Here is a 26545-nt window from a genome sequence, read left to right on the forward strand (position 1 = left end):
ATCAAACTGCCTTTATTTCAGCCAACAGTTTTCTAGCTTGTACCCTGTCAATTATCTTCCTGATCTTCTAGTGGAGCACTGAGAGAGCAACTGCCTGGGTCTTTGCTGCTGGCTGGGGTTAAACCATGACAATAGCAGGTTTTTATAACTTTGTGCCTTTCATTAAAACTTTTCCTAATGAAACAGTGCACACTTTGTTTAAAGATTTGTTTTAATCCTAAAATACAGAAGAGATTTATTTAGTTAAGGCATTAAAATATAAATATCTTTGCTATAAATTGAACACCACAAGATAGAGAACATAGGGTTTCTTAAGAAATTGAATGTGTACAGTTCATTACATTTAATTTATTGGTAGAATAATTTTTATTAATACAGAAAATAAATTACTGATAACGGGGCAGACTTATATTACATTCTTTCCTAGATGAATTATACATAGTATGCTTTGTCTTTGTTTTCTTTCTGGTGGTATCTGAAAAACTATACAAGAATTAAAGTGTCTTCATCAGAAAATGTCTAAAAATTTTTCTCTTGTTTAATTATTATTTCTTTTTTTACTACTTCTGGCTGCAAATTTATAGCTGTCAGGACTTCTCTGACAATTAGAATGATGGAAAGTCCAATATTTGGTGAGACAAAGCAGTGTGTATTTAAATAATAGGACAAGTTGATAAGTTTAATGAAATGATGTGTGACATTATTCAGTAAAGTTTTCAGTTAGAGCAAAGGTCTTCCATGTAATATTGTGAGATTTAAAATTTTCTTCTCTTATCTCTAAAGGAATTAATACTTTGTTTGTCTTTGTTACAATTTTACATATAAAATCACTGAAAAATATAGATCTAAATATGAGAATTTGAATATAAAAGTTTATGGAATTACACTGACTATTCAGAACTTTGTCTTCCATTTCTTATATAAATTGCTTAATGCTAGAGTACTTTCTGGTGTCTGTTAATACATCAGTAGAATTTGCCTGTTTCACAGTGACACTATCATATTCCTCTATAATACAGATATGAAATGACAGATATTTTAAAATAAAAATAGAGTTTTTCTATAACAGTTAAACTCTGTTATTTCTAGTTCAAGCATTAACAGTAGTGATAAAAATTATACATTTCTGTAATAAATGTGTTGATGATACTTGAACTAAAAAACAAAATCTGCTCTCATTGACTTGCAGGAAGGTTTAAGTTGAATCAAATTTAGTGAGTGGAGTAGTATTGACAAAATTTGTTTTAGAAATTCCCTCTCTACCCTGAACTGGTGCTTAAAATATATCCAGAGGTAAATTCCATTATCTATTTAAAACTAATAGCATAAGTATGAATTTCAATCTTCCAAAAACTAAATTCTCAGAAAAGCTTTCATAGATTTTCTAATAAAAAATTGTAATACTACAGCTGACATGAATTTAGTTCTGTTGGCAGTATACCGTATAGAGCAATATGAATGCTATTTTAAGAGCAATCTCTTAGCAAGGATCACAATCTGTTGAATCTTTATGAACTAATTTCTTTTTTAACATACATTGAAACCAGCAATAAATAAATTGTTTTTCTAGTTCTGAATTTCATTTACTGTTGTATATATAACTCATGATTTCTGATTGCATCTCCTAAGCTCCTATAATACACATTAACTATGAAATAATTATGATGCTTCACTCAGAAGCATCAAAATGTGTTCTCTCTCAAACACTGGAAGTTTTCACTTGTCCTTCAAACACTTCATAATTGGCTAGTCTTTTTCATTGAAGTTTCATTGAAGTTTCTTCTTTCTAGATGAAAATACAACAAACATTTTGAAGACAAGGACATTCCTACTTACTATCAATACATTCTGGAAACTATTTTTTTTTTAATAATAAAAATGGTTAATATCCTATTTCCATTTCACTTATAACTACTTAATGTTACTGGTAAAATATTTATTCTGGTTATTTATTTTTCATGTTTCAGTTTTTGGGATATTATATCTTCTTTTTCATTTCTCTCTTCAATGGAATTTTTCCCTCTTAATTTTTTAAATTAAATCTACAAAGTCTGAGAAGACTACGACAAAGGCAGTGGAACTAGATAAGTACATCTTTCCCAGATGGTCCTTAACGCCTAAGATAAATTTGACCTGTCCTTTGAAATCTTTCCAATTTTTAAATTAATTTTATTTTTTTTTAGGAATACTGATCACAGCACTTTATTAGTGGTCTCACCAATAACATCTTCGAAACTTACATCATCAATGTACTCTTATCTAAAACTTGGTTTTAAATATTTTAATTTTGGGGGTTTTTTTTTGCTATACACAAAAAATAATTTGTGCTTTTGATGGTATCATCATAGAAGATAATTATGTGTGTTCTACATCTCTAGGGGGGAAACATGAACCTAATATTCCAGGAAATATTTTTAACCAAAGGAAGGAAGAAGCCAATGAACAAGTAAGAGATACCCTAAGGAAGATTTATGGAAGATATCTAAATGGATCAAATAATAAAAGAAAACCAAAAAAGCTACTGACAGAAAAGACTGATTTTCTTATATTATGCTTTCCTCTAGAAGGCTCATATTTAGGAATTTTCAATTTAGTTCTTTTCTTATTTCATCTGGAAAGAATATTTCTGGTAGCTAAGCTGAGTGAAACCATTTTGTTTTTCATTGACTAAACATTAAGGTGAGCTTCTCTGGATTGCTACTGTGACTGAAATAAATTATCCTACACAATACAAAACACAAGCCTCTGTTGTCATTCAAGGAATGGACTCTGTACCCAGGCGTCACCTATAAACCACATGTACATGTTAAGTTCTGCTTGTACCTTTGGGGCTTACTATGAAAAACAAATAACAATGCATAATGAGAATTGTCAATTCTTTGACCTTAAGCTCAATGAATTCAGTGGAAAAACTACAGGACTCGGGAAGTACTAGAGGAACTATAGTGTGCAGATTTGTAGAGGAAAGGTTAAAAAATGAATTCTGACTTTCTTTGATAAACCAAATTAATTATTTTGATGCTTTATGAAGGAGTCGGATTTTTTATTGTCATTCTGACAAGTTTGAGCCTTGTGTTTTTTTGCTTAATATGTTTTTTTCATGTTTTGTTTACCTGTAATTACTTCATAGGTTGCTTCTCTTCTCTGTCCTATTTCCAGATAACATTTTGGGAAATTTTGTGGCTGAGTTAGGTTGGAAAAGCTATTAAGATGTAGTTTCAGATTGTCACTGTGGATGATCAGAACACATTTATTAAAATTTTGGGGAAAAAAATTTCAACTCAGAATTAGATGGAAAGTAATAATATCTTTTTCTAAATCTTTCTCTTTGAAATACAAGTAAATATTAATTATTTTTTAAATGTATTAGTAGCAATTAGGTCTACTTTTTTCATGGTAGTATTTTCTACAAAGCTGTGTGCTAACACTTTTACATCCATACAAAAATGGCCTATAAAAATTAAGGATTTAAAGGCAGTTTTTAAGAGGAGGGGAAAGCCTACTGTCATTAAAAAAATGACATAAGACACTGAGAAATTCCTGAAATTACTTTCTGACTTTTGTGTAGCATATTATTTTAATATGCTAATCTCAGTTGGGAGTTTTTCAATTTATAGATACCAGTTTTTTAATTACATCTAAGTAGTCAATCAATGAAAAAAAGGAAGTTCTTTTAGTCTCAATAAAAAGATCCTTTGTCAACTTTTTATTCTCCTTTAATTATTCTTCAGTACATTTGAGTTTTCAAAGGGATCTAATCACTGTAGTTTCTACAGAGGGGAATTATATCAGTCAGTGAGAATTTCTAGGTAGTGTAAACAAGAAAACCTAAGTAGAGGTAAAACAGTCCACATAATTTTAGTAAAAAACCTTGTGACAAGGTGCCACACAAGAAAGTACTACTAAAAATGAATAATTGTGTATAAAGATTAAATATTTAATCATCTGTCCAAAGGTATATAGAATACCTAAAGGAAAAATAGGTTATAATTTTTATATTCCAGTATACCAAAATATTAATATGGATATATGTTAGTTTCATGTAGTTAAATGCTTCCAATAATGATTTAGAAATTAAGTTAATGATGAGGAAAATATTCCAGAAAAAATTTTTTGATTGATCAATTCTAGACAGATTGAAAAAAGTGAGAATGTTTCTACTTAATAGAAGTCATAATCAATAAAGAAGGTGTATTACCCTACAACAGTTGAACTTCTCAACAATCAAATACTACCAATATTTGAATTCCCACATTTGTATGTATAGTCCTGGGCCTCAGCATTTGGATTTGAACTACTGCAATTATGGTGGTAATGGTACTTCCTGATATTTGGAAAGTAGAATACTAAGGAGAAATATTAACTAGAACATATGAAATTAAATTTTATCATCAGTCAAACAGCAAAAACTGACCACTCAGACCAAGCTGGAGCTGACTTCAGATTAAAGCTCTAATCCTATCAACATCAATTTTTGTTAATGTAACATACCATTTTTAAAATTACAGTTTAGAATAAATTTGGAAAAATTCACTTAAATGCAGAGTATTTCCTTCAGTTCAATTCACCAAAGTTTAACCCTAAAACTTTCATAAAATTCTATATTTCTGCTCAACAAAAAAAAAAAGCAGAAATTAAGTGGATGATCCTGTATTGCCAAAATCAAAGCAAATTATGTCTGAATAGACTCAGAATAGAATAGGAAAGATCAGCTGTGACTTACGTCCCCCCATAGTGGAAAGGGATAACAAGGTATACAAATTCCGTCTCAGGAAATCTCAAGTGAGCATTCTTATTGATATCCTACCCTTCCTTGCTGTATCATAACACATGATTTTCCAAGTCTACACTTGGTTACAATGTTTAAATATTTAATTCTGGAGATTTTTCAAGGAACTCCTTTACCCTTATGTTAATAATTTTCCATTATTATTGTAACAAAGCAACCTTACAAGTGATTTGTCAAAATGCCTGGCAACAAAACATATCTAATGTATTGTTGCTGTGCTATATACTGAACATAACATTCCTCAATTAACTACAAGTTTATCTTGGTAAGACGATGTATTTCTCATTCATTACTTATCCCAAATCTTCCTCTATACCTTAGTGAGAAAAAGAAATCTGTTTGAAACAGCAGCATTCAAAGTGGGTTTTATAATATGGTGGGGGGACAGTTCACTAATGAATACCAAACTACCAATTTTATTTAGATTTGGATTACAGGAAGGAAGAGGAATATTCTGAGACAAGATGCAGATTTAAATGAGAAACAAAGCTTTCTTCCAGGAAAAACACAAAGTGTCTTCTCATGCACTTTGAAATGTTCACCATTCAGAAAAGCAATGTATTTATAGGAGAATTCCAAAGCATAAGTCCCTTTTATCCAGTTTTAAAAGTGTCTTAAACACAACTTGAAAAACACCAAGAGCAAGGCATTATTTCGTGGAGAGTAAAGGTTATTGCTTCCCTGGAACCAAATGACAGGTTCATACAGGGTCAATACCCTGAAAAATTCACTTACTGCAGGATACTTCTTTACACCCTAAGCCACTATAAAGGAGCTAATTGTTCTTCCATGTCAGTGAAAGGAATGAATTAGAAAAAATAATGATTTTTTATGTAATGTACATAAAGAGATTTTGCAGCTTCAAACATTTGAGATATGTCAGTAAAAGATGCTTCCAGAGACAGAAAATTTCAAGCAGGTGACAGAGAATGCTGCCAGTTCTAGCTGTTCATCACAACAGAGGAAAAAAAGACCACCATAAAGAGGACAAGCTGGGTAAAAAAAGCCTGTAAATTGTACTTAGAGCCAGGGTGTTTTTGTTTTTATTGTTCTAACTGTGCTGACCAATAGATTTTATTTAATTATTCTGAAAAAAATTGTACAGGAAGAATTTCTATGTGTCCTAGTTACTCTGAACTAAATTAGAAAAAGGAAAATTTGTTTGTATCAGCACACTTCTGACTTTAATTTAACATTCTGGTATGAATCACATTTCTACTAAAATGAGCTGGGAATTATTTTCTTTGTTATTGATTTTAGATTCTGCGGCTTAATGTTCTATGCTTATCCTGCCTGATTAAACAAATCAGCATTTTTTAAGACCAGCAAATATATATACTTGTATAGAACTTTGTATCTCTTTTGGGGTACTGTGGTAGGGTAATATAGTATTTTGATTCTTGAATGTGTAATTTTCTTTGAAGTGGTGTTTAGAGATAATGATACGTTAATGTTAAACTGCATTGCAGGCTATCTGAAGTAGTTAATTCTTGAAAAAAATATGTTTTTTATTAATGTGGCTATGACTTATTTTGAGGGAAAAACCCCACGCAACAGTATAGTTTTATGTGCACGTTAAAAAAAAAAAAAGTCAAATAACAAAAACCTGTAACAAATAACAAAAACAACATAAAGCTCCCTGAAACCCTCTAGAATGTCAATGACCATGCAGTCAGGAAGCAAGGTGAGAATGCCAGAATACTGTGCTGAAGATAACTCCTGTAGGACAAGTTTAATTTAGAAGTTGCCATTTTAAAGGTGCTATAACCAGTAACATTCCCTGAAGGTTTCCTCAGCTGTTGCAAGCATGTCTTGATGATATGGTGATTTCATTTCAGCATTTCATAAATACAGTGTTTGTTAAACTCTCTTAAAAGGCAGCAGGAGCTTTTCTGTACTGCCTGTATTATGGATAACTTCCTATATTAGCTCCAAAAGCAGAAGGGCAGGAAGTTTTCATTAAGCACAGAGCAATGACATTCAAACAACTTCCAATAACTCTGGCATTGGATCCTTCTCTAAGCATCAGAAATGGAGTGATACTTATAGGCAGGTCAATGAGCACAAGTACAGGGAACTCTCACTTATTTCACTTGGGGAGGTCTCTGGCATCCATAGAGTTAAAGACTGTAATTTTTATTCATATTCAGGTTCCTTAATAGAAAACTGTTCAGACTTAGTATATTGCCTTCTAAGTATATAAACATCAATTGCCAATTTTATTTTCCAATAGTACCAAGTATTTTAAAGACCATAAAGTGTTTCTTCTCAATAGTTATCACATTTTCATAAGTGCCTAGTTTCATTCACCAGCTAAAAAAAATGTTCTTATCTTAGTTTCTTACTACTGTATCTGTCAATTCAATAGAAGTATCATAATATTGTGATATTAAAGAACATAAGAAATAGAAAAAGGAAAATCTGAAGCACTGTTCCTAATTTTGCAGAAACCATAGTACAGACAAAAAAAAACCCAGAAAAACATTATGAGTCATTAACATATTGCTAGAAATCTTACTTTTTAAACTTCTGTATATCAAACTAAAATTTAGCTCCATTTTCCAAGGTTCAGAGTCAAACCTGTTCAAAGACTCTGTGCCTGTAATCCCTATTCTTATTTTATGCTATCAAGGCATACAGGAAGTGTGCATGACCTGGAATGTCTATTTTTGGCTCAACAATACATTCAGACCAGTACGTTTAGAGTTTTTCCAGTGTTTAAGCAACTGCAGATCCAGCCTTCCCCTTTCTGCTTAAACTGTTTTAAGATTAAATCCTTGCACTTTAAAATATATGAAAACTTGTGACAGAAAAGTATCTAACAAATTGAGATCTGTTTTAGTAGAAGTGGAGGAAGCATATTTTGAAAATTTACTTCAAAGTAACAGAGGAAATTTGATTTATAACACTTCCAATACTATGTCAAATATTAACACTCAGTCCTTTTTGGTCAATGCATTCTGCACTGTGAAAAATTATCCATACAAACTAGCTTCTAGAAAGAATTGTAAGAAATGCTCCCTCTTGATCCTTCCAGAATATTCTTCCTTCCAGAAGAAAAGGCTAGCATTTATGGAATACTTATCTGAATTTCAGAATAAATAGTATTTCTCCTTATTTTTGTTTCACAGAGTATTTTTTTTCCAATATGAGTTTCATTTATATCTTATATTCATTTGGTTCCAACAGCTCTGCACAAAATACAACCTCCATACATCCACTGCACTTTGTCCTCAGACACCTAAATACTCTAAATTAATTTCAAACTGATATCTGAGATAATCTGAATGTTAATGCCAATAAATTTCTAATAACAACTTTTACAGCTATAAAAAATATCAACCATTTCCATTTTTATAGAACTGTAAATAATAAAAAATCATTATTAGTATTTAAAATACACAGGTGAAAAATGCATTTTTTTTCACATTGAGCGTTGATTTTAAAAAATTCTGGTTTTTTTAAGTAATTAGACTCCATAATATGAGTTGGACTCCAGTTGCCTTTGGTAGCTAACTTAAAGATTTTCATTTCCAAGTTTATTTAGTAAGCTTTACTAAAACTGGAGAAACAGCTGAAACAGTATTTACTTAATATAATACAGCCATGATACATGTTCTGGTGTTGTGACCTGCCACTTGATTATTCTTATTATTTTCAACATTCTTTGTTTATTTTTTGGTTTTCATATACTATGCTTATTATGAGGAACTTCCAACTTTTATATTCTCTGGTGCAAGCCAGCCATAAAGAAATATTATAAAAGTAGATAAATGTAGTGGCTTGCAAGACACTGAACTTTTTGTAATATAAAAATATTTGGGGTTTTACAGTGTTTTAAAATTCATGCTATTTCCTACGACAAGATGGAAAATTAAATATGAACTTTGAAAAAACACCCTTAAATTGTCTTAAAAAACCCACATATTTTACAGAAGAATGGGAAAGGAAAAGCACTAAGAGTGAGATTTTTTTGTTTAACTTCAGCATAAGTAAGTAAATATCTAGGCATAACTCACATTTTAGTAGTTGTCATAATCAGTGCAGCTATACCCTGGGGGTAATTAACATTATTTATCTGATTTAAAACAGAATGAATCACTAGCTGGAAATGTCTCTTATTAACTCGAAAAAGAGCTTTGATATGACTCCTTGACTACACTTTTTGGAGTCCCAGTGTCTCTGAATCTTCACTTTGAATTATCAGATCTGTAAAAAAATATAAATCAGAACTTCAATTTTCATATTGCAGTTGTATGGAACACAACATAGCTTCTGATTTCAGATTAAGTAGACTTTAATTGCACTTTATATTTACTTATTTAATTGTTTATTCTGAGAGAAGCTGGAACCATGAGAAGGAAAAAGAAAAAAATCCTCTTGGACTCTGTGTTTTTTTTAATTCACATTTTTTACCTTACAGAGTTTATAATGTTTTCTGTGAGCATGGGTTTTATGAGAATTTTCTACTATTGGTCTCTGCTCCATGACAGCAAGGCACAGATTCCAAGCTATTACCCGCCAGTGTACCTCTAGTATACATACTTTGTGGCACAGCCTGTAACACTGTCAGATTAATTATGCACATTTAACTTACAAGGATATTAAACTGCTTTTAATTGCACCCCAGGCAGATTTTTAACCTTGTCCAGTATGCAGCTGTATCCTTTGTTCTTTAGCTCCCTTTAAGAACTTCTGTAGTTCTTTCAACTAAAAGGAAGAAAAGGAAATGGAAGAAGACAGAGAGATAGAAGCAAGTCTTCTTTCCTATAGAATTCCTGTCTGTTGGAGAGACAAGGTTCCTGGAATAGATCAGACTCTTATCTAACTTTTCAGCTCCTATACAATGTATGTGATTGAATTATGGATGCTTTCTTCATGCATACATAGTGTGGAAGAGCTTAGAAAATATACATCATTTGACAAACTCTTTAGCTAGAGTCAGTTAAAACTTTAATATATCTAAAGGCAGGAAAATGTTCAAGATTGTTGATTTAATGTAAGACAACTAAAGAATTAAAAAGTACAAAACCCGTGAAAACAATTCTATAAATGTGAATTTGTTGTATTAGAATATTAATTTTTAATTTTTTATTTTATTTCATCCATTGTAAGCATAACTTCAAATACCCTGAGAAAATAATAACTGTAAAAATTAAAGAAAAAAACCCTGACATGACTGTGGTGTAAGACATATTATCTCTCATAATCTAGAGTTTTAATACCCATTGACACACATAAATGTCATAAAAACTATTGTAGCAATATTTGTGTTCACTCAGACTATAGCTTCTCAGTCAATACTTTTTCAGAAGGCTTAACAAATTTTAAATGGCTTTTTCATACTCTGCAAATTCTGACAAGCAAGCCAGATGTTTTGCTATCACAAAATATAGGAATATAAATTCATGTTTGGCTTCATTTTTCCATCCAGTAAATAACATCACTGTTTCCACTGAGCAAATGGGGTGTCAGTCAGAAGAAGTGACTCATTTAATGGAATGTGAGCTCACACATAGTATAGAGTCTAAAATGCTGCTGTATACTCCAACCAGTTTAGTACCTAGCATTTAAAGTGGCAACATTTTATTGAAGTAGTGTAACAGCAACTTTGTTAACTACCCACAACTGTCACAAATATTTTCAATCAACATTTTACTTCATGAAGCAAAGCTGGTGTAAAACTTTCATTACAGAAAGCAAGCCCATGCAAAACAAGATTGTGTCATGTTTCATTTGTGAATGCAAAACTCATCTCAGTTTTCTGGCAACATCTGAAGCACAGGAAAGATTCTGGTAAGGTGTAACTGTCTCTTCTTGTGAATTTATTTATTTTCTTCTAAGTTCTTGAAGATAAAAACACAGTGCCCATAAAGACTGCTGTTATTTTCTTGCTTATCATATGCTCTTGGCAAATACATTTTACTTTATTATATGATTTTCTTTCCAAAGCTTTCTGTCATAAGGAAGGAATACATCTAAATAAAGGTGAAAGGGGCACACAGAACTGCCAAAATATCTAGTAATTTAGGAGAAGTGTATCCAGCCACTTCCATTTCTGACTGTATTATCTGCTAGTTATTAACTATTTTTTCTCAGTTGTTCTTTTGGAGACAAAAGACAAAAAAAAAGGAAAGGCTGCAAATTTCCTGCCAATCAAAGAAATCCTTATATAAATCCCACTAGCATTTTGAGGTGGCTTTTTCTGGTTTGTTTCTTTAGAGATGGACCAGTGACAATCTCTGGAGATCCTCTTAGAGAAACACAATATGGAAAAATAAGGAAAGGCACCCAGAGAAACAATGTATTGCTAATCATTTCCAGAAGGACAGGAATCTTGTCTAAGTAAAAAATTTATGACACATGCTCTCTTATAAGGGATGGAGGAAGCAAAGATGATTAAGAAAAGCTTGTCAGTTTGGTTTTTTTTTTATTTTTATTTTTATTTTTATTTTTATTTTTATTTTTATTTTTATTTTTATTTTTATTTCTGACTTTTCCTGAGTTCTGTGGTATTCCACAGAGTCTAGTATTTACAGTTTTCAGTGTGTATATCTTTACTGTTATTTATGCGCACAAGTCATATAAAGTGAAGGATTTCACTGTACATTCAGATTTTTTGCCTAGTAGCTTAAAAATGAAAATTGTTCTGTTCAAATTTCCTTTCAGTGTATTTCTTTATAGTTGAGCAAATTCCCCATGAATTAAAATTAGGCATGATGACGTTACTAGAATTATAGTGTTTACTAAGAAAATACAATAATAATCTTTATTAGAACATGAGAAGAACTAAGAAAAGGTAGGATATGTGAAGAGAAATATTTTGTAAAAAACCCTTACTTAATGGCAGAATTTATCAACAAGAAGATATTTTGTCTACTTTAAGATTTGAGGAGTAGTAAAAGGTATACGGTCCTTGAAAAACATTTCTAAATCCTGATTGAATTTATCCACTGGTAGAGCACCCTGTAGGAACCATTACAGAGATGCAAATAAGCCTTATCTGCGTCTTCTTAATTTTTCCTCTATCCTTCCTGGTTGTTGCTCCAAACTTAAATGCTCTGGAGAGAAACTAGAAATTTCTAATAATAAAACAAGTTAGAAAAAAATAGTATGTGACTGTTTGCATAATCTTACTTAACATGGGTTGGATCTTTTAAATGAAAAAAAATTAAATAATTGGAAATTCTTTTTAAAAATCAGCCGATGCTTAAACAACTTTTATGTAACACTGGGTTTTGAGTTAGGGTTTGGTTTGCTCGGTTTTTTTTTGTTGTCGTTGTTTTTGTTTGTTTGTTTGGTTGGTTGGTTTGTTGGTTTTGTTTTTTTGGGTTTTTTTGTTTGGTTTTTTTAATATTCTGAGGTAGATTTCAAAATATTCACAGATATCCATAGCTAGCAAAATGTTGCTACCTTTTGAAGTATTTTGGTTTTCAGTGTCTCCTACAAATATATACATATCATATGATATTTATCTTTATTCTTCAACTTAATTTTGTAGGGTCTAGGAGAATAAACAGAAAAGATATCCATTGGGAAATTATGCAAACAAAAGTTACATAGAAATATCTGCTAGTAAATTTTAATGGCTTTTATTTCTAATTTCTCACAGAATAAATTGGTTTGGTTTTTTGTTTTGTTTTGTTTTTTAAACCCAGCAACAAACAATGAGCTCTACATATGTAAATGGATTCAAACAGTGTCACACTAGAATTTTAATGAAGAAAAATTTTATTTGCAGGGGAGGAGGGCAGGGATATTAGTGAATCCAGTAGGGTTGGAATAAGAGTAGAGTTTTGTGCTTCCCATTTCCTTCAAGTTTTTCTGAAATATGGCTATATGAAAGGGACCTTCTTTCCATCTCCTTTTGGAAAGTTGAAAATTATATTTCATTGTCAAAAATATTATCAAGAATATCTCATTTATATAAGAGGAGTATTTAAACTTCCAGTGTACTAGCATTATAATACATATGTAAAATCCCCAGAAATATCCCCTGTGGTTTTTCTATATTTATTTATTTCCTCTAGATTATTTATTTTTGTTGATTAATCCTAATGATATAACCAGCCAATGGACATAAGGACACCAGAAGGTAATACCTCTGTGCAGTCTTTTGTAGTTCAATCAAGAATGAACATCTGTTAGTCCAAAAATGCATGTGCCATAAATATTATCCAACTTGGAGACAATCTCAAGAGATGCAGAAGAGATATCCTCTGATTTATCCTCTAACTTAATCCTCATAAATATATTAAATTGCAGGAATCTGATATCTTGAGTTATTTCATACCAAAATGAATGGCAATGCCATAGATTTCCTTTAACTGTGGAGCTTTCTGTTTTAAATTGTTAGGTATTCTGAAAAACTAAAGATTCTCTGTTATCCCTATAAAAAATTCTTCAAATCTAACAGATAAAAGCAGAGCTTCAAGACATGAAGAAAATAGAGCTAAGTTACTGATCCATATTCTGGACCAAAATATATATAAAATATGGTCTAAAACTCCAATATACTTGGTGGGAAAATAACATCATTACAAAATTTATGGAGGAAAACCAAATCAAATCATCCCTTTACTACTGGATCAGATGTCCATAGAAATCTAAATAATAAAAGTTTAAATAGTCATGGAAGCCAGAGACATGTGGGATACTCATCTTCATTTAAGGCTAAGGAATCACAGTAACTGTGGACTGGGACAATGACTTTCATTAATTTGCATAAGGTGAGCCATCTGAAAATGAGATAACAATGTTACCCATTCCTAAAATATAACTCAAGATTGACAGTACAAGAAAAAGCATCTTATGGGTAGTTTCCATTCACAGAATTTTTCCTGGCCTCCCTTTCTCCCTGTATTTCAGCAGCACATCTGCTCACACATTGAGCTACCTCATGAGGCAAAGTCACCAGGGGAATGGGAATACATATCTGGATGTGAGGGGAAGAGGAACAGAGCCCCATCTTCCAACTATACAGCCAGGCTTTTACACAGGTCTGAAAGAGGCGATGCAACTTACATACGCCCACACTTAGTAAAAGTTGTAAAGATTAGACCTGGGTGGGGTTTTTTATTCCTTTTGTTTTGTGGGTAGGATTTTTTTTTTTGTATTATTATTTGCTATGGGAGCACCTAATACACAGTAAAGGCAATGAATCAAAACATACAAGAGGAGAAGGATCCTTCTTTCTGCAGAAAAGTCAGTAATTTTGTTATTCACCTGCAAATATTTGACTGCAGTTCAGGTTCACTTCCCAGTTTGATCCCCAGATCTGTAAAGATCTAAGCTCCAACCCATAAAGTAATGTTCATATATGTACATATGCCCTTCTGAGCCCATACATGGGAGTCTGCTCATGTGGAGAGGATGGGTGCGATAAACTGGGAGAGCATGAAAGAGAAAGAATAATATCCAAGCCTATAAATAGAAAAGTGGGACATTGAGCAGGAGTACAGTGACCAGCAGCCTACAAGAATAGCAGGTAGATAAGATGATTTTTCCTTAAGGTAGTAATTAGGAGTGGAAGAGCCAGCTGTGAGAGAGAGCGACTCAGAGCAATAAGACTTTTTTAGAGCACTGTCCATCAAGTCTTTCAGTACCTTATCCCTGCTCTTTATAAAATTATTTATGAGTACTTACATACATACACACAAAAGAAAAGCTGGTCGATTTTCATAAAAAAGGATTTAATCCTAAAATAATTTGTGCATAAATAATATCATACAATGTCGTTAATTTCTATACTTTCCCACAAGCTATCAGGCAGGTTAGCAGGCCAAAAAACAGTTGTTCAGGAAGCTGTTGTGATAGTTTTCTATCATGTTCTGTCAAATAACCTTGTTCTTCACTGCAAAAGTCTTATTTATGTATTCCAGGTCTTACACAAATAAACATGACAGCTCTGCTGAACTGTACAGTGCATTTTAGGGAAAGAGAAGTATTTGGAAAAAAATTAGTCAGTCAAAAAATTTCAGGTTGTTTATTTTCAATTATTTTCAAAATTATTTGGTTCCAAAACTCATAAAATGAAAGACTAATAATTATATTTTTATTAAATTAATTATATATACACATAGATGTATGCAGATGGATAGATGTAGATAGTTATACATATAAATGATATAGATACGGATATAGATACAGATATAGATACAGACTGTAATAACTGTATAATAACTGCAAAATAACTGTATCTCCTTCATAAATTGGAAGACTGAAATACAAATGTCTCTAAACCAATATTTTTTCATAAAATTATAAATAGTCAGACATGCTGACATGAATTTTGTATGAAAAAATTAAAAACTGCACAATATTTAAAGTTGATGAATATCACTGCCTAGCAAAATCATTCATGTTTGATTAACACATCTATTAGTGATGTTAGTTTAACACTAAATAATGTTTTCAGTAGACAATAGTATATATTAATTATTTCAAAGACTGCATTTCTTTTAATTGATCAAAGTATTGAATCTTCCACTGAAGTTAATGGCAGCTAATTTAATTTACATCATTTGGAAGGAAAGAATTCTTAAATCTTACTTTTTCTCTTTTCTTTTTAAAAGATCAGATTTTTCCATGCTTACTTGTGGCTGAAGCACATACTCTTTTCTGGATTTTGTAACCTGCATATAGCTAACCAGCAGTGGGTCATGCATTAAAGCTGCCCAGTTATGCAGTGTTTGTGAGAGGATTTTTTTTTTTTTCTTATTAACCAAGCCTTCCTCTCTACTTCTCCAAAGCAGAAGTCTCCAAATGAAATAGACAGTCTTCCTGAAGCAGATTCTTTCTGTTGTTATTGGTTTTATTTCACCAGGATTTTCTGACTGAATAAAAATATTAAAACCATATCAATACCATATTAAGCATATTCACTATTGTAAATCTAAACAATATAAATATTAGTTTCTGTTTCCATTGGTCTCTTGTTCAGGTATTTTTTTAAAATGTGTGTTAAAATTAAATCTGAAAATTAAAAATGCATACTTTTTTAATCTTTTTTTATTAATTTTTAGAATAATCTGACAATGAATCTCTGCAGGGTTGAGTATCTATTAGTGGGAGTTGACAGACCTGAAATAGATCACTGAGAATTTTATACTGAGTTGACCAATTAAAACAGGAAGCTTTTCTTGGGGGTTCATTTCTGTGTGCTTTATTTTTTTTCTGTGCTTATTTGTTCATAGCTGATTGATGTTTCTGTGAGAGAAGTATAATGGGACAGATCTTTTGAAAGCACTTTTATTACACAGGCAAATCTGTGGGAATGATTATACAGTCATAAAAAAATAGCAAAATATCTTCCCCATGTCAAAGGACACTTTCTGCAAGTGCCATTCAGAAGAACCTGTCATGACTTCAAGATCTGTTTCCTCAGTTGTCAGGGAGATGGCACAACACATCATAATGTGACAGTCCCCTTGCGGGGGCCAAAATGTGTTAAGAGATTTTACTCCCTAGGATAGCAAAACAGGCTGTTTTAAATGCTATTAGGGCCATAACTCTGACACAAGACCTAATTTTCCCTGCCTTGACCAGAATTCTTGAGCAGAGCAGTCCAATTCAATCTATTGAAAAGGCCAGTTCAAGCAAAGAAAAAAATTCAAAAGACATTTTAGGTTTTGGCACCCAGTCCTGAAGACAGCTGGAGTCAAATGGTTTTTTAACGACCAAGTATCACTCGGTGCACTGTAAATTCTATATAGAAATAAAATCAGAATTAAACTTTTGGTAACTAAGAAGGTCATGAGGAAAGATTTGTCTTAAAATGTCATCTCAGAATCCCAAATAGCATAATGTCAGTAAAATTCAGGTGTATACATCACATCAAGTCCATAACTCTTCCTGCAAATAGCTTGGGAAACCTCATTATAACTTTAACTTCTTCAGGTGATAAAGGTCATGTTGTAAGTGGTATTCTCTACAGCTTTTTGAAACCAGCAAAATGTCTTGTGGAGAAAAGCTGTATTAAAAACTGTATTAAAACTGCTGATCTATTTTTTCTGTAAGATCATCAAGGATTTCAACACAAAGATACAAAGAATAAATTGAAGAAAAGGGAAAAAATAGTCTGAAGTATAACAATACTGAATAAATGATATTAAAATATAGTACTAAAAGAATCATTTAATAGAAACATTATACTAGGATGAAGTGTCCAAATAAATTAATATCTTTAGTTGAAATATATATTCTGATGATGTTGCAAGATTCTCACCTCAAATAGGTACTTAAATTTAAATAACATGTTTTATTTTCTGATGAACTGCTTGTTAATTTATAGCACTTTTTCTGCAGATTACTCTGGAGAGACAATTATCCTGAATCAATATTTCCTTATGTTATGTTGCTTTTTTTGATTTATAATTCTTTTGTATGTTTTATAGTTCTTTATATGCTGCATCTCATCATGGCTATAATGGACTTCCAGTCTAAGAAATAACAAGTCTGAGTGTTAATTAACAGATTTTCCCATTTTGTGCTATTTTTCAATGTTACCTATGGCTACACAGAATTTTTCTCTTTCTTTAAAGCCACACAGGGAGCCCAGAGTCATGTCCTGGCTTGGGAGAGCCAGAGGCACCACACTTCTGGCTGTGACTGTGGGGTACTGGTGTAACTCCACCATAAATGCACACAATTTTATTTTGCTCGACCCCAGAAGCTTTTTCCCTCTGGACGCAGAGGAACATTGGATGATTGTAACACCAAAGAAAAGGGTCAGGAATTGAAAGAAATTTGTCTATTAGTGAGTTTTCCTTCTGTTACTTGAGTCTGTTTGTGTTGGCATTGTTTGTTGAAGTCTGTTAAGAGTGATATATATTCTTGCATTGTTGCAATTGAGTTAGCAACAACAACTTTGTATCTTCATTACACTACTGAGATTCTTAGAACGCAAAGAGCTTTTTTTCCCCAGAAAACCCTTCTAACTAACATTTGGATCTTCATATATGTACTGCAGTCAGTGTAAGAACACACTTCGAATTCAACGGGCAGTATGGGGTGAGGTTGGGTACAGAAGTAGACACCTGCACTTGAGCATTTAAATAACCTGTAATACAAGGACAAGACTGAACATAAATGCCCAGTGGCATTTGAGATGCCTTAACATACATATATTGTTTGAACTTCATCTGACCTGACAGAAAGCATGATTGTTTCCAACACCTCATGTCATATATTCCATATATGTATGTATATATATGTTTATATTTCCCACTGTTTCGGCAACTGAACCAAAACCAAAACCATTGGCTGTAACAGGAGCTTAGATATGCAGTTTACATGTAGACATCTACATGTACATATCACATGGACTACATAATTTCAGTAATTTCTAAGATTTAACATGACACTAATGTTTGCCTTATTTTAGAATTACATCAGCTGTGAATGATACAAATATGTGCACTAAACCTTTATAGGTTTCGCTTACTCTTTTACTTCCTTCATCCAGATTTATTTTGGGTGAATATTTTCACCTGAACACATCTTTGAAGATAATGGGTCCCAAGTTATCTCATAGATATTTAAATGTGAAAGTTTGTGATTAGCTCTAAACCTTGCCAGAAAGCAGGAGTCTGAAAAATTTGTGATTGCTCTAGGATCCTGATGGATCTCTAAAAGCAGCAGGAATGGTGCAGGAAGTTTACAAGATCTACCGTCCCCTAAGGTCTAGTTTTTCAAACAGAGTGAAAGAAAATGAATCAGCTGATGTCATAAGTTTTAAAACATATATTAAGTAAGTAACCTTTTGGGAAGTCAAATAATCAAATTTGTAGACCCGGGCATCACATATAGGCTTTGGCTAACTTAGAAATGTAATGGTAAAGCACAAGTAGATTTACATAAACTTGACATTTTGCTCTGAAAATTCTGAAATACTTTAATGGAACTTAACATAAATTCCTAAAATGATATATTTTATCTAGCATGTTTAAGTTTTGTCTAAGATGAAGTTTTTTTAAGGCAAAATGTTTGTAATGCAGCTAACTATATGTAGAAGTGAGAACTACAACCAAAAGGTGGCAGTACTGTATGCACTAAACATTGGGTCTGAAAGATTATTACAGAATTACAGAATATACTGATCATGAGGATCATCAAGGATAACTCCTGACCCTGCACAGGACTATCCCCAAAAGTCACATCATGTGCCCAAGGCCATCGTCCAAACACTTCTTGACTTCTGTCATCTTAGTGTTGTGACCACTTCACTGGGGAGCCTGTTTCTGTGTCCAGCAACCCTGTGGGTGAAGAATCTTTTTGTAATATTCAGTCTTAACATCCCCTAATGCAATTTCAGGCCATTCTTTAGAGTCCTCTCACCAGCCACCACAGAGAAGTGTCTGTTCCTGCTCTTCCCCTCATGAACAAGTTGGAGGTGCAATGAAGCCACCTCTTAAGTCTCCTCTTTTCCAGGCTGAAGAAACCAAGTGACCTCAGCTGGTCTTCATAAGGCTTCCCCCCCAGACCTTTCCCCATCTTTGTTACCTCCTTTGGACACTCTCTAATGACTTGATATCTTTCTTATGTTGTGGTGCCCAAACCTGCACACAGCACCTGAGGTGAGACCACCCCAGTGCAGAGAAGAGCATGACAATCTCTTCCCTTGCCCAGCTGGAGATGCTGTGCCTGATGCCCCCCAGGAAACAGCTGACCCTTCTGGCTGCCAGGGCACTGCTGACTCAAGTTCAACTTAGCATTGACCAGAACCCTGAGGTCCCTTGTCGTGGCAATGCTTTCCAGCCTTTCATTCCTTGGTCAGTACACACAACCAGGGTTGCCCCCGCCCAGGTGCAGAATTCAGCAGTTGCCCTTGCTGAACTTCATCCGGTTGGTGATTTCCCAGTTCTCTGATCTGTCAAGGTCTCTCTGCAGGGCCTCGCTGTCTTTGAGGAAGTCAACAGCTCCTCCCAGTTTTGTATTGTCTGCAAACTTGCTTAGTTCCCCCTTTCCAGTCCTGTGTCCAAGTCATTTATGAAGATGTTGAAGAGCACAGGACTGAGGATGGAGCCCTGCTGAACCCCACTGGTGAGAGGTCACCACTCTGATGTCACCCCATTCACCTTCACCATTTGTGCCCAACCCATGAGCCAGTTTTTCACCTGTTACGTGATGTGTTTATCCAGCTGAATACTGGATATTTTTTGTCCAGAAGGATCCTGTGAGACAGTATCAAATGCTTTGCTGAAATCTAATCACTGTTTGCAGGCTTTATATACACATTTCTACATGTACTGTGATCTAAATATGCTTATGTGTTTATACTGTCTTACTGTTGTTTATGATTATGAATGAAGAATAAGAAGCAGAAAATCCATTTTTTGTGGTATTTTAATGACTTTATACTTTCATTAAATCTTTTAAAGTCACAGACCAAAGGCAAAAATAGGATAGATACATATATATAATGAGAAAGTGGAGTAAATGGATAAAAGTTAAATAAAAAATTTCTTCAGAGAAGTTCAATGAAGGTTAGTGGCTGAAATACTCTTTATTTCAGAAGATTTATTCATAATTTTGAATGGGAAACATTGTCCTAAGAAAATTGTTTAGACTTGGGATAGCCACTCCATACTCTCGTTCTGTATGTTTACAGAACATACATTTATTCTTTTGCAATAAAAGGAAAATATTCATTTCTTGCAAGACTCTTGACCTAAAATAAATTAATATAATTAACTACAGTTAATGCATATAATCATTCTGGATCAAAATCAAAGATTTGTTTTACATTGCCTTTTATTACACAGAAGTAAATTATTTATTTAAAACTGCTAATTTCAAGAACCAGAAATATCAACATAATTGTAAAGTATGAACTTAAAATGAGTAACAAGCACTAAAAATGGACAGGCTGGACAGCACAGATTCCTAATATTCCAGAATAAAATTCACATGTCATATCTCTTGAATCGGAGTTAAACATATTTGTCTTACACAAATTTGTCTCTTAAAAAAATAATTAATCATTCTTAAAGTTTTTCAGTCTAATGCAAGATGAGTTAAATGAAAAAAAATTAAGAATTTGAAAGAATATCATTTAACATTTGGTTTTGTATAATTTCTTTAATATTTCCCTTATTTTTTTTAAACCTATCAGAAGTAAGGATCTCTTGCTCTCTTTGTATCTTTTATCTTCCTTACTGTATACTAAAAGTGTTTTTCTTCTTTCTCAGTATTTATTCCACACTGCTAATTAATGTCTCTCTAGCTGACTCTGGGTCTTGGTAGCCTCACCATTTATGCTGCATGAATGCAATTTTACTGCTTGGAAGTCAGTCAGCATTTTACCTCTGAAGTATGTTCTTAGTTCTGTGAACAGCCTACATGAGGGCAGCTCCCATTGTGAAATTTAGGAGAGTTGTAGCTGGGACTTGTCCCCATCCAAACTTCTGAGCTGATGTGCACAGTTCTAGCAGGCTTTAAACCCCAAACTCCTCCATGTGTTGTCATGCTGCTCTTTTGAAGTCAGAGAAACACTAAAGTGTTTTCTTACAATCACAACGATGGTTACACAATTATATTATTTTAGATCCTGTGAAATAGAAAAGCAAACATAGTTTTTGGAGCCACAGAGGACTCAAGGACATTCAAGGCTAAGTGTTGTAGGTGTAGCCCAGCTGCTCAAGAAGGGGTTAAACTTGAGCAGTCTGACCACAATCCCCAGTCAGTGTGTACAGGCTGGCCTCCAAGTCAATGATCACCTCCAAGTGGAAGTCAGACTTAGAAAATACTCAGAAAAACAATGGTGTTTTTAATTCCCCTTTTCTCCCCCTCCACAAAGGTAAAATATTTTTCTATGACATTTTTAAATCAGTCAAGTTGTGATGGATGTACTCCACACCATATTAAAACTACTTTTGCTAATACCTCTGATACTGATTCTTTAAGCCAACCAAATCATTCATTTGTGACACAAGTGAAAGCATATGGGAAACAATGAGCAATGTCAAGGACTCTGTACAGAACTCCAGAGGACAATTAGTAAAGGTTAATGATTTAGGAGACCCAGAATCAAAGGAGAGAGGTTCGAACCAAGTTATCCCCTAAGAATATAATTATGTCTAAGCTAGAAATCCGATATTTCTTACCACATCAGTAAAAATAAGGCTGACAGACACTGACCTTCTATGTTCTCAAAGAAAGATTGATTACTTTTGAAGGAAAAAAAAAAAGACATTCCTTATGTTCCTTCTTCTGGTTATATCAGAGAAGCAGAAAGCAACTTCAGTTCTCCCACATCTCTGCAAGTAGAGACAGAAAGAAGAGAGCTGTTTGAAGTATTTTTTTGGCTTTCCTTGATTTAAAGTTTTGAGTAGCATAGGAGGATACTGAAAGTTTCTGGCTTTTAAAGAATAGGTGGAATTTACCTTGACCTACAGTAGGAGAGAACTCCCAGGAAAAAGGAACTGAGAGAAGACAAAAACCACAGGTGAAGCCAAGAAAGCAGACACGAAAGATGGATTCACAAAAGCTAATTTTATCCTATACAAGATGACTTCATAGAGCTGTCTCCATAGGACTTGCTGAGAGTCAGATGAAATGCAAAAAAAATCTAAAATTATTCTTTTGTTCTGAATTACCTAATGGACTTTCCTATCTTTTGCAAATGACTATACAGTGATATGAGGGAAATTAGTGCTTTTGGGCTGAAGTTTACAATTTCGGTGAAATGAAGTTTGCCAATCAGAAGAGAAAGAAAAAAAAATTACTTAGAAGTCAGTAATTAAATCTGAACTAAAAAGATTTTCTTGTTCCTAAAAGAAAAAAAAAAAACAAAAAACAGAAAATTAATTTCTAGAATTTTAAAGACATCAAGAGTGATGAGAATTCCTGAGCATATTATTTGTTCAGAATACATACTTTTTCTCTCTTAAAAATGCAAAAATTAAGTAACAAATAGCGATAAATGGAGTAATGATTTAAAATTTTTGAAAATATTTATTCTATGTTGCTCGTGGCATTTATGCCTTCTGTCACTGTAGTACTCTTATCAGCATTTCTCTGAGACTTCATAACCCTTATGCTAACACTATGAATTTCCTTCTAAGAGGAAAATACTATTTCAGAAGCAGGTGCAGAATGCATACAGGAATTGAGTTTATAGAGCAAATCTATATCTTTAAAAACTCAATACTTTAAAACTGATTGATACTTGTCAAGCTAGCACAGGCAGCAGAGGAGCAGGTTTACTTACCCTAGGAATCTGTCGCTGTGCAATCACAAGTATGGTTATGTGTTTGAATTTTTATATATATATTTGTGCATACATATATATTTATTGCTCTGCCTTGATGATTTTCATTAAGTCTCCTCCTTAGTATTTGTAGGTGCTATTAATTTTAAAAAGCAGTATAGAAGGAACACATAGAGACTCCCTGTTTTTCATTCTCCCTTAATCCACCCACATAAATGAACAAACAACTCTTCCTACTGAACACTCCCTCCTAGCACCTGGGATTGTTAGGAAACCGTTACCTTCCTTCTGCTTTTGTTTGTAGTGAGCTTAAAAAAGTGATCTCCAGATTTCAGTGTTAACATATTTGGCTGAGGAAATAATTGTTACAAAATGGAAAAGTAAGCAAAAATCAAGCAAATAATGGATGCAAATTTGCATAATAGTTTTGATTGAAAATTTTCTAGAAACCATACTGAATGTTTAAATTAACTCATTAATGAACTGGTCTTTTAAACCTACTAAAGTAGTAGTAATTTTTGTAATTACTATTCACTGCTGAAGAAAGCCTTAGAGTAGTGAGGGTGTTGTTAGAAAAAAAATTAAAATATAAAAAGGGCAAGAAATAAATACCAATCTTACAGAATTGTAAACCTGGAAAATTCTGAATGTCTTTTTTCATCCCAGACTTTTTAAATAAGGTTTCTTATTTGTTATTAATAACAATGTTATTAATATTGAGTTTTGAAACAGTTCTCTAAAGAAAAAAAAAATTAAATTTGAAATGTTATGTATAGATTTCAAAGTAAAAACCTGTAGTCTGTAAACTTACACAAAATATCAATCAGAACATTTCATCTTAATTAGAATAAATTAAAATCTAGGTGAAAATATTTAGGAGAAATTGTGATCCTGCTACAAGGTATGGCTAATTTTGACCCTTCCCTGTTTATGGTAGTGTAATTCAAATTCTCTCCTTGTGCCACTCTGTCTTTATAATTTTCACTTGGATATCTTTGTTCATTTGAGAAGTATATACTCTGCCTTTAGCCTCTGGTGTTTTTTTGTTTCCTGGGTTTAGGTATCTCAGTGCTTGTCATTCTGGTTATTCTAATTCCCTGAGGATTTTAATTCCCTTTCATTTTATTCATATGCACTGATTTCAAGTATATGCACATACCCAGAGCACAGATATTCCTTCTTTTGCAGTAGTGCACCCCAGCCTTCCCTTCATAGCCCTAACTGTAATACAGAAACACAGAAACATAGAAATCTTCTGTCATGAAGAAAAAGCCCTGTTGCATCAAGTGGGAGACAACTAGTGATAGAGTCAAGTCCACTGAAGTTTATTGCAAATTGAGAATCTACAGAGAGCAGACATAAATTCCAGAGCAACAAATATTTACCAAAAGGTGAAGAATGAAATATAAAACCCCAAGTGAGGAGGCAAGCACAAAGAATGAATCAGAATACTCACAAGATTTATTTTTTTAAAATTCTTTTATTTATTAAAGGATTAGTTTTTGTCTTCATGCTGCATTAGTTTTAATCGGCTAATCTGTAACGCACAAAAAACCAGACTGCAGTCTAGGGCTGACAAGCCAATATACAAGATATGGCATTGAACTTCAACTACCATTCCAAGCAGTAAAATGAACAGTTGGACTGTGTGTATTTGACTAATGCCCTGGGTCATTAGTGATGTAGAAACAAATGGATAGCAAATGGTTTTATCATATTTTTCATTGTTTTCAGTTTGGAGACTGAAAAAAATTCATCCAGCATGATATCACAAGATCAGTCCAACATAAAACTGAGATGAGGGGCAGTTCAGGGGGAGCAAAGAGAAGAGAAAATTTGATGCATCCTAAGCCCTTACTCTTGCAGTCTGAATTAAAGGTTTTTAACAGCTGTTGCATTGCAAGTATGGGGCCATTCAGTGATACACCCTCGGCTACACCAGTCATATAAGACTTTGCCAGCACCATACCTTTCAAAATTGCTTTTTCAAAACTGACAATCTTTTTCCATTAGTTATTCACTAGAAAAAAATTATACTTCCTGACGTATTTTCTGCTTCCAATAGACCTAATTTTATCCACTTGGAAGTAGAATCTTCTGACGTAAGTGGTCAGCTAAAAAGTGTCCAGCTACAAGTTTCAAGGATTTTGATAACATCTGTTTTTTCTACAGTAACATATTTAAAACAATGGCATTTTTCTGACAGAAATTAAGTTATTCCTCAGTGTTCTGTCTCAGGGTGTTATGGAAAGGAGAAACAATATGTTAACTATTAAGGATTATCAATATACACTATATCACAGAGTGGAAGATATGAGGGGCAACTGGAGACAGATTAAAGAGAATCAGAAACAAATCAAGACTACATATTCACAGCATCCTGCTGTGATAATAATGAAAGAGGATGAGTCTCATCCAAACCCCCTGAAAATTAGAAGCCATAAAACAGATAAAAAGCTAATATATACTGAGGAGAAGTCATCCATATTTTATTACTTTTAACATTTTTTAAAGATTCAAAACTAGTAGATGTTGTAGCAGAAGTGAGTTAGATGAGGAAGTAGGGATTTAAATGAAGAAACAACAATATCCTTAAAAATAATGGTCAAAAGATAATGAAAAAAGAAATGGGAATACACATGGAGGGAAGGAGATATTTGTGATTCAGCATCTTTTGAATGAACTGCATTTATAGAAGAGACATTATTTTCTTCATCATTTGATACTGAGATTTTTAAAGATGCTAACATGATTGCAAATGTATTTGTGACAGGGCCAATAATTCCATCTATGAAACCTAGAAAAAATCTGAGTAGGAATAATAAGACTGCCTGACGCATTTACTTTTTTTGACACAGAGAGGAAAAACCTTATTTTAAGAACTTGAGAATCCTTTTGTATTCCTCTCCATCTTCATAGATGCCTCTTGTTCCTGATAAGATTGCCATGAAGTTGGCTAAGCAGAGTCTTCAGTTTCAATTATGCACACAACCTTGAAGATGTTAGAAGAGATTTTATCACCTGCAAAGATGGGCATCAATTATGTATGCGTGAGCCAGATTTTCTAGGAAGTTAGAATGACAGAATGTGATGGAAAATACTGTGAATATTTTTTCATCCTCTCTCCACTGAGAGTTTTCTAACAAATATAATTTGATCATTGGTTTTGATCACTGATGTAGCTGTGGCACTGGCAAAAACAAATCTCATTTATGTGCTTCTGGGAAAAAAATATATATCAAGCTTCTAAATACATTGCTCATATTATAAACAAAATGAACCCATGTTATCATTTCGCTTAGATTTCAAAATAGTGTAACAGAGGTAATGGAATTACTTGTGCATAGAAAGGAAAAAAGTAAAGAGAAAAGCAGGCCCCTTTTTAAAAACCTTTTCCTCCTCAGAAAGTTATTTATCAAAGATAAAATTAACCCACTCTACTAATGTGATAAAATTTAAGTCACAAATTTGAGTGAAAACAGTTTGCTGAGAGTATGTAAAAACTAAGAGGTCTGAATTAGATTTTTCAAAAGCAAGATGACATT

The 26545-nt window shown here is 33.0% G+C and overlaps 1 long non-coding RNA gene across 1 annotated transcript in view; it reads right to left on the reverse strand.

Annotated features, from left to right (window-relative positions):
• Positions 1-26545, reverse strand: part of LOC135293870 (uncharacterized) — a 111598-nt gene that overhangs the window by 25489 nt on the left and 59564 nt on the right. Inside the window, exon 7 of the long non-coding RNA XR_010355980.1 lies at positions 21929-22047. This is a non-coding gene — a long non-coding RNA (uncharacterized LOC135293870). The remainder of the gene's footprint in view (positions 1-21928; positions 22048-26545) is intronic.

The sequence above is a fragment of the Passer domesticus genome, chromosome 2 (genome assembly GCF_036417665.1).
Source record: "Passer domesticus isolate bPasDom1 chromosome 2, bPasDom1.hap1, whole genome shotgun sequence".
In the NCBI taxonomy this organism is placed as follows: Eukaryota; Metazoa; Chordata; class Aves; order Passeriformes; family Passeridae; genus Passer; species Passer domesticus.